The 7,944-nt window shown below is 45.3% G+C and overlaps 1 protein-coding gene across 2 annotated transcripts in view; it reads left to right on the top strand.

Annotated features, from left to right (window-relative positions):
- Positions 1-2,550: 2,550 nt before the first annotated feature.
- KLHL15 (kelch like family member 15) overlaps positions 2,551-7,944 on the top strand; it is a 28,800-nt gene continuing 23,406 nt past the window's right edge. The window contains exon 1 of one of the 2 annotated variants that reach the window (XM_056861966.1): positions 2,551-2,628. The gene's annotated coding sequence lies outside the window, so the exon portion shown is untranslated. Of the gene's footprint in view, positions 2,695-7,944 lie in introns of both variants that reach the window. The other variant, XM_056861965.1, reaches the window with a different exon arrangement.

Here is a 7,944-nt window from a genome sequence, read left to right as displayed (position 1 = left end):
ACTGAAAATGTCCTAATCCAGTCCACTTTAGTTCACTCACTCACAGAACTGAAATGTTTGAATGTTCCATTTCTCATTTTACAGTTTCAAGCTTATCTTGATTCATGCTTCTCACATTCCATGTTCTATTATCTGTGTCCAACAGCTTTGGATTTTCCTTTTGCATCCATTCATGTCAACAACTGAACATCCTTTTGGCTTTTGTCTAGTTGTGTCATTAATAACAGCATTTCTCGTTGTTGTCCTCTGCTCTTCCCCAGTAGCTGATTGAGTGCCATCTGACCTGGGGGTACCATCTTCCAGCACTATATCTGTTTTCATTTTGGATGGTCTCATTGTAGGGTGTTTGAGGTAAGGGTTAGCCATAAGTGGTTTACCTCTGCCTTCTTCTGCGCAGTACTAACCAGAGTTAGGTGAAGTGGGACTGCCGTTATCTATGAAAGATGCTCTGCCAGTGTCACCTTCCATTCTGCTGCTGGCCATTCTGCTACTACCCTTCAAGGATTCCTCTGCCCTCATCACCATTGGAACTGTCTGTTCATTTCTGAATTGTCTGTTCTCTTTTGCTGATGTGGCGGTTGATCCCTGAAGGGGGTGGATGCATCTTAGTCTGGTGTCCCAGCTGTGACTATTCCACCTTGAGTGATACTGCTAGGAGTTTAGCCTCTTGACAGAGTCCTTGCTTTCAGCTTGACTGACACACAAAAAACCCTCACCGTGTTAAGGTGTGTCTCCAAAAGGGGGGAGTCAAAGGCTGTCAAAGGGATTACTAATGTCCATTAGATGACCGCAAGGAAATGTCTAAATCACAAATTTAACATTCAACAGGAACGGGATTGGTTTTAGAGATATCCAGCATTCTCAGGACCCTCTCCAAACTACAGTTCCCAGGATTATCTGAAGGGTGAGGAGAGGGAAGCCACACAATTAAACTCACATAAAATTGGTTCTTGTAGGTTATCCGGGCTGTGTGACCGTGGTCTTGGTATTTTCCTTCCTGACGTTTCGGCAGCAGCTGTGGCAGGCATCTTCAGAGGAGTAACACTTCAGAGCTCTTAAGCTTCCAAAATGAGCGACAAGTTCTTGTATTACACACATTAACAGATCACTTCAGGATACAATGGTTCCATATTAACATACCATACCCTCATTAGCACATTATCTTGATACTTACAGGACAATACTTTTGCAGGACAATACTCAGCTCAAACCCAACCCCTTTCTGACTATATATTACTCTTTCTACACCCTTGACACTGAGAGACACTGTCCTTCAGTGTTACTACTCTGAAGATGCCTGCCACAGTTGCTGGCGAAACGTCAGGAAACGTCAGGAAAGAAAATTCCAAGACCACGGTTACACAGCCCGGATAACCTACAAGAACCAATGAACTCTGACCGTGAAAGCCTTCGACAAAGTTCTTGTAGGTTATCCGGGCTGTGTGACCGTGGTCTTGGTATTTTGCTTCCTGACGTTTCGCCCGCAGCTGTGGCAGGCATCTTCAGAGGAGTAACACTTCAGAGCTCTTACGCTTCCAGAATGAGCGACAAGTTCTTGTAGGTTATCCGGGCTGTGTGACCGTGTCAGAGTTCATTGGTTCACGGTCAGAGTTCATTGGTTCTTGTAGGTTATCCGGGCTGTGTGACCGTGGTCTTGGTATTTTCCTTCCTGACGTTTCGCCCGCAGCTGTGGCAGGCATCTTCAGAGGAGTAACACTTCAGAGCTCTTAAGCTTCCAAAATGAGCGACAGGTTCTTGTAGGTTATCCGGGCTGTGTGACCGTGGTCTTGGTATTTTCTTTCCTGATGTTTCGCCCGCAGCTGCGGGCGAAACATCGGGAAAGAAAATACCAAGACCACGGTCACACAGCCCGGATAACCTACAAGAACCAATGAATGCTGACCGTGAACCAATGAACTCTGACACGGTCACACAGCCCGAATAACCTACAAGAACCAACGAACTCCGACCGTGAAACGAACTCGACAACGTTTTTCACATAAAATCGAGACACGTTTTGTAAAACAAATGTCGCTAAACACGTATTTAAACATTCGTCTCCTGGCACGGACACTCTCGCTCGGCGAAGGAAGGAAAGACGGGGGGGGGGGAAGCAACGCCACTGGCTCAGTGGCGTTCCTGAGTCGAGCTGGTGTGTTGAAAAAGGGAAAAGGAGCTGGTTTTAACGCATTGATGGGGAGCGGAAGCCCGCCAGATCCTGGAGTTTTGAGAAAAAGGGGTCGAAGCGGCCTTGGGGACAGGGCTGGGCGTGGGTGCGGGAGGCGGGGTTATTGTAGTGTAGGGGCGGGCGCTCAAGGTGGGGCGGGGCCAGCGCTGCGTGCGGGGCGGAGGGAGGGGGCGGGGCCAGCGCTGCGTGCGGTGCGGAGGGAGGGGGCGGGGCCAGCGCTGCGTGCGGGGCGGGCTGCTTTTGTGAGGCGGCGGCGGCGGCGGCATCCCCGGTGAATGGGGCGGGCGGGCCGGCCGGCGGCGGACGGTGCGGGGAGCGGGAAGGCGGCGGCCGCCTCAGCCGGAGAAGCGGTAGCCGGCCGCGTCTTCATGGAGGCGCCTTCTCCTGCTCCTTCTATGCGTGTCCCTCTGCCTTTCCCACAGGTGGCGGCGGAAGTGACGGTCAGTGTGGGGGTGCTTGTCGTTGGGGGAAGATGGCGGCGGTGGCTGTGCTAGGCAGTGGAGAAGGTAAACAAGTGTGAGAGGGAAGGGGAGAGGCAGGGGCTGCGGGGGGTGGTGGTGGTGGTGGTGGTTGGGGGGGGAGGCGAAGTAGGGCGAGCGGGTGCTGGGCGAGAGGGGGCTCCCCACTCGCGGGCTCCCACGCAAGGAGGGGCAGAGGGGCGCCGACGCCTCAGCCACCGGCCTCCTTCGACGAGCCTCTCTGGGAAGCTCTCCGCCGCTTTCCTTATGTTGCGTAGAGATCTTATCTCCTCCGCGTTTCCAGTGGGAAGAGCGGTGCCTTAATTGCTGCTGAAAGGTAGGTGAAGCTGCTGCTGGCCCTCCCCACCTCCCTCCCCACCTCCCTCCCCATGCCTTCTACTGCTTTCCCAGTTAAGTTACACTCTTCTCTCAACTCTTTTCCTTATTGACCTCTCCTTCCTCACATATGTACCCACAGATTTCCCTGATTTGCCACCCCCCCCTTTCTTGGATTTGAGGGGACACTGTTTTATTTTAAGGGCATCTTATGCCAGGATTCAGAGGCAGTAAAAGGTGTGGCTGTAGATTTGGACGTTTCATAGTGAGCGCCGTGCACTGACTGTCTTATTTCTCTGATGAAACCAGTACGCTAAATCTTTCTCTTAACTTATGATGAATAAGGTGGGGAAGAAAAACAGGCTTTTTGCAAGACACATGCCCTGGTGTGTGCATTAGCTGTTAAGTCTAAGCGATGGTTTTATGAACAGCAAATATATATATGTATGTAAAATATGCATGGCAGGGACAACCCTTCTTCCATAAAGATTTGTCCATTTATTAATCTCTATTTACCCAAAGCTTTTCTTGTTTGTTTGCCCTAGTCCTGCTTTTTTGTCAGAAGTAATATAAAGTGAGAAGTTCTGCTACTAAGTACAGCGGTGGTGCTGCTGCACTCGCCTTGTTGTGTGTGTGTAAAGTGCCATCAAGTCGCAGCCGACTTATGGCGACCCCTTATGAGGTTTTCATGGCAAGAAACTTAACAGAGGTGGTTTGCCAGTGCCTTCCTCTGCACAGCAACCCTGGTATTCCTTGGTGGTCTCCCATCCAAATACTAACCAGGGCTGACCCTGCTTAGCTTCTGAGATCTGACGAGATCAGGCTAGCCTGGGCCATCCAGGTCAGGGCACTCGCCTTGTTTGTGGCTTCCTAGAGGCCCCTGGTTGGCCACTGTGTGAACAGACTGCTGGACTTGATGGGCCTGGGTCTGATCCAGGGGGGCCTTTCTTATGTTCTTATGGTTTTTTCTACTACAGGAGTATGCAGGAGTATGCAGTAATGTTAGGTAAAGAAAATTGGTGCTTTGCTGAGGAAACATTTGAAGCTTGATGTGCAGATTTCCATGAAATTGTGCTATCTGTAAATATGCTCATTACCTTAATCTTTGGTTCAGTTTTGTGTGTGTGTGTAGAACACATTAGGACCGTTTCTTAAAATAAATCTTAGTCTATTAACTATGTGTTTTACAATGTAATCCTATTCAAAGTTACTCCAGTCCTAGACCACTGAAATCAACACTGTAAATCTATTCAGTTTTCATTCACTTGTATAGAAGTAAAATAATAGTTTTGAAGACAGAAGCTTCATTTTGTAAAAAAAAGTTTTTTGTTTATCATAGCAAGTACCCAAGCAGTATTTCTTTTAGAACAGCATAGTGCCTATTGGTGCCATGGTGCTCACAGATACCTTTCCTAGTGCCTACCAAGTGTTGCAGAACGTGACTGAGGCTGGACGGGGTTTTTGTCCAGCACAGCTTTTGATTGGTCTTAGGAGATCTGACTGGCTTTAAAATTCAGATCTTTAAAAACGTTGCTGTGGCAGCAGCTGCCACCACAGCACAAGGAGCTTCACTGCTTTACTGAAGGCAAACTATGTATATGCAAAAAAAATTTAAACAATATTTTCTTTTTAACAGGTGTCTTGTTAAGCAGAGCTTCTTTCTGATATGTTGGAGAGTTACTAATAAAGTTATGTGTAACCTCACTGCTTTAGATGTTGGGGTTGCTTCCACCACCCTGTGTTAGAATTCAGATGCCTGAAGGTTCATAAAGGTTGGGTTCAAAAAGGTGTCCCTGCTTGAGAAAGAAAAGTGTTGCTTATTCTTCTAAGACCATGCTTGCTATCTATGTTTTTTAAGGAGCTGTATTTAAATCAGTTCTCTCTCTTTTTTTTAAAGTATTCTCATTAATTTGGGACCCCTTCTTAGTTAGCCATATATTTAACTAACCTAATCAATTAAATGCTGCAGGCCTAACAAAAATTAGACATTGCAAGAAAGTCTTAAAATGATGCAGCATACATATTTGTGTAACATGGTTTCTAAGATTAATACAACTTTGTACAAAGTACTGCTGAAGGATAGTAATGACTTCTGAAACTCAAATCTCATCCATTGAAGGCTGTGGGGATTTCAGCTTGATTGTGACATGGTAGGGCCCTGTGTCTGGCTACTTTTACATGTTTCCTCAAACTGTATTATTGTTTCTTAAAGGAAACCCTTGTAGGCTTTCCATTGGGCAGGTGTATGTAAAAGAAACTAATAAATTATAAAACAAAATTAAATGGTTGTAATAAATAGAATGAATAATTTATATACGGACGTTTGTAGGGCCGTTGGACTTTCAGTGGTATTCTGTTTAGAACCATGCTGCTTTTTCTTAGTACCAACTTACAAAAAATAAATTGTGTGGGCAGCTTATTGGTATAATTTTTAATATTTTGTATTATATTTTAAACAATGCAATCCTAATATGTATTTATTTAAAATATGTATCAGCATATTTTAAATAAATATGCTACAGTACAGTATAAAATGATTATAAAAATGCAATAAAAGCAATATGAATAAAACAACAATTATAAAAACACATAAATGGTCACAATTTTAAAAGCTTCAGGTAGTACTGCCAATAAAAATGAAATCAGTTAAATGCCATCCTAGATAAAACGGTCTTCTACTGCTTCCCAAAGTTTGACATTGAAGGGGCCAGGTGCACCTCCCTGGGGAGGTTGTTCCATAATCGTGGGCTGCCACTGAAAAGGCCTCTCTTGTATGCCCTACAGATGAGCTTCTTTGGTTGATCGGACAGTCAGGAGGGCCTCTCTCTATGATCTTAATTCATGGGCAGAAACATATGGGAGACAACAGACCTTCGGATACCCTAGTGCCAAGCCATGTAGCGCTTGAAATGACAAAATGAACACTTTGAATTGGGCTTGAGAGCGGATCGGTAGCCACTGTAATTGGTGTAGTATTGGGGTCATACACTCCTGGTAGTTGGCCCATACCAGCAATCTAGTGGCAACCTTCTGCACTAGCTGCAGCTTATGAACACTCCTCAAGGGTTAGCCCCAAGTAGAGCTTATTGCAGTAGCCCAGTCTAGATGTAACCAAGGCATGGATCACTGTGGCTAGATCTGACTGAATCAGGAACGAACGCAGCTGACACACCAGTTGAAGCTGGGTAAAAACACTCCGAGCCACCGCAGCCACCTTGCTTTCTAAGGTGACTGTTGTGTCAAGCAGCAACTCCGAAAAACCTGGCTTTTCAAGGGGAGTGTAACCCCATCCAAGACAGACGAGATCTCGAGTTTCTGATCTGCCTTTATCCTAACCCAGGAAACCTCTGTCTTGTCAGAATTACTGACTCCAAGAACCAGTCGTTTTTGCTTATCAAAATGTGCATGGTAAAAGTATAAATTTTCTGAAAACTGTACATCTGTGAGGGAAAACATTTCCCCCTGCTTTTTTCACAAAACAGATTTGGGTAAAAATGGAAGTATATGTACTGCTTTCTCGTCAAGCCTAAACTTATTTTGCTGCTTCAACATCATAAAATACATTACATTCACTTCCTTCTTACAAGCCCTTTCCAACCATGGAAAAGCTGATTTTCAGGGCTGCAAGTCTAGTGTGGACTAATGGTCACATGGGTTGTGGGTATGCACTGACGAGTGAGAAGGGGGTGAAATTGCCACATCTCTCTCTTACATCAGCAGAGCTGTTCTGATGGAAGAGGGACAAGGTGAGATTGCTCTCTTCTCCTTGTAAACTGCCATTTCTATGTAAAGGTCACCAAACCAGCTTATATAATGCGTAGCAGTCTTAACGGGGTTTGCCACCTCCACTTGGGGCGATTCCTGGAGACTTTGAAGGTGGAGCCGGAGAGGGCAGTTTTTGGGGAGGGGAGAGACCTCAGTGAGATATAATGCTGTGGTAGCAGAGGAAAATATCTGCCTTGATACAAGCTCTGTATCTAGGAGGAGAAGTATGCCTGGATACGAGCTAGCTCTGTGTGTATGTTACTAGGTGAAATGTCAAGGAAAGTCATGGTGAACGCTGTATGATATCGAAAACTGGATGTAACTGCCAGAGCTCTAAAGGCTCCAGACTGTGTAAAAGTATGTTAAAAACCTGATAGGCGTGGAATGTTGACACGTCTGTCAAAGCATGAAAATGGAATAAAAGTCCTGGTCCCAGTAAAATCGGGGCCCAGTTAATTTTGCTTGCTAAAGCCACTGGGTGACCAGCTGGAATAAAACTGTTTTTTCTTGATAACGGTCTCAGGTCTCTTTCTCCCCCCCCCCCCCAATGGACTCCGGTTTGCCGCTACAATGCTTTTAAAGTCTACCTTCCAAAGTAGCCATTTTCTCCAGGGGAACTGATATCTGGAGATGAAATTCCAGGAGATCTCCAGGCTCCACCTGGAAGGAGGCAACCCTATTCTTAAAGGATGTCTTTCCAAAAAGAAAGCAAGAACAGGTCCCTATCATAGCTACCAGATTCTGGTATTTGGTGACAGCGCACATAAAATTTACTGCATGCAAAATTGTCAGCATTAAATGAGCAGGCTTCTTAAACAGTGGTAGAAGGCAGAATTTGAATAGACTGAATTTGCATGAAACTCTGACCATGTTATATCGTCATCTTCCTTACGTTCTTGGGAATCAATGTGTATTATTGACATAAATTTCTTTTTGCAGTGTCTGAGTCGTTCATATAAAAAAAGAAGCTGAATGTCAATTGACACTTCAGATTAAATGCTACTTGACTTGGAATATGCTTAAGTACTATAGAATGGCTGCCATTACCAGTGGAGATCATAGTTCAATCAATTATTTACGGCCCTTGGCCAGATAAAACAAGAAACATGGACTAAAATAATCTTACAAAGAAAGATTTAGTCCGAGTCATACATCACTTAAAACCACAACCAAGATACATCTGCCATTTGGGCTATG

The sequence above is a fragment of the Euleptes europaea genome, chromosome 16, assembly GCF_029931775.1.
Source record: "Euleptes europaea isolate rEulEur1 chromosome 16, rEulEur1.hap1, whole genome shotgun sequence".
NCBI lineage: Eukaryota > Metazoa > Chordata > Lepidosauria > Squamata > Sphaerodactylidae > Euleptes > Euleptes europaea.
This window is presented reverse-complemented; position numbering and strand designations above follow the sequence as displayed.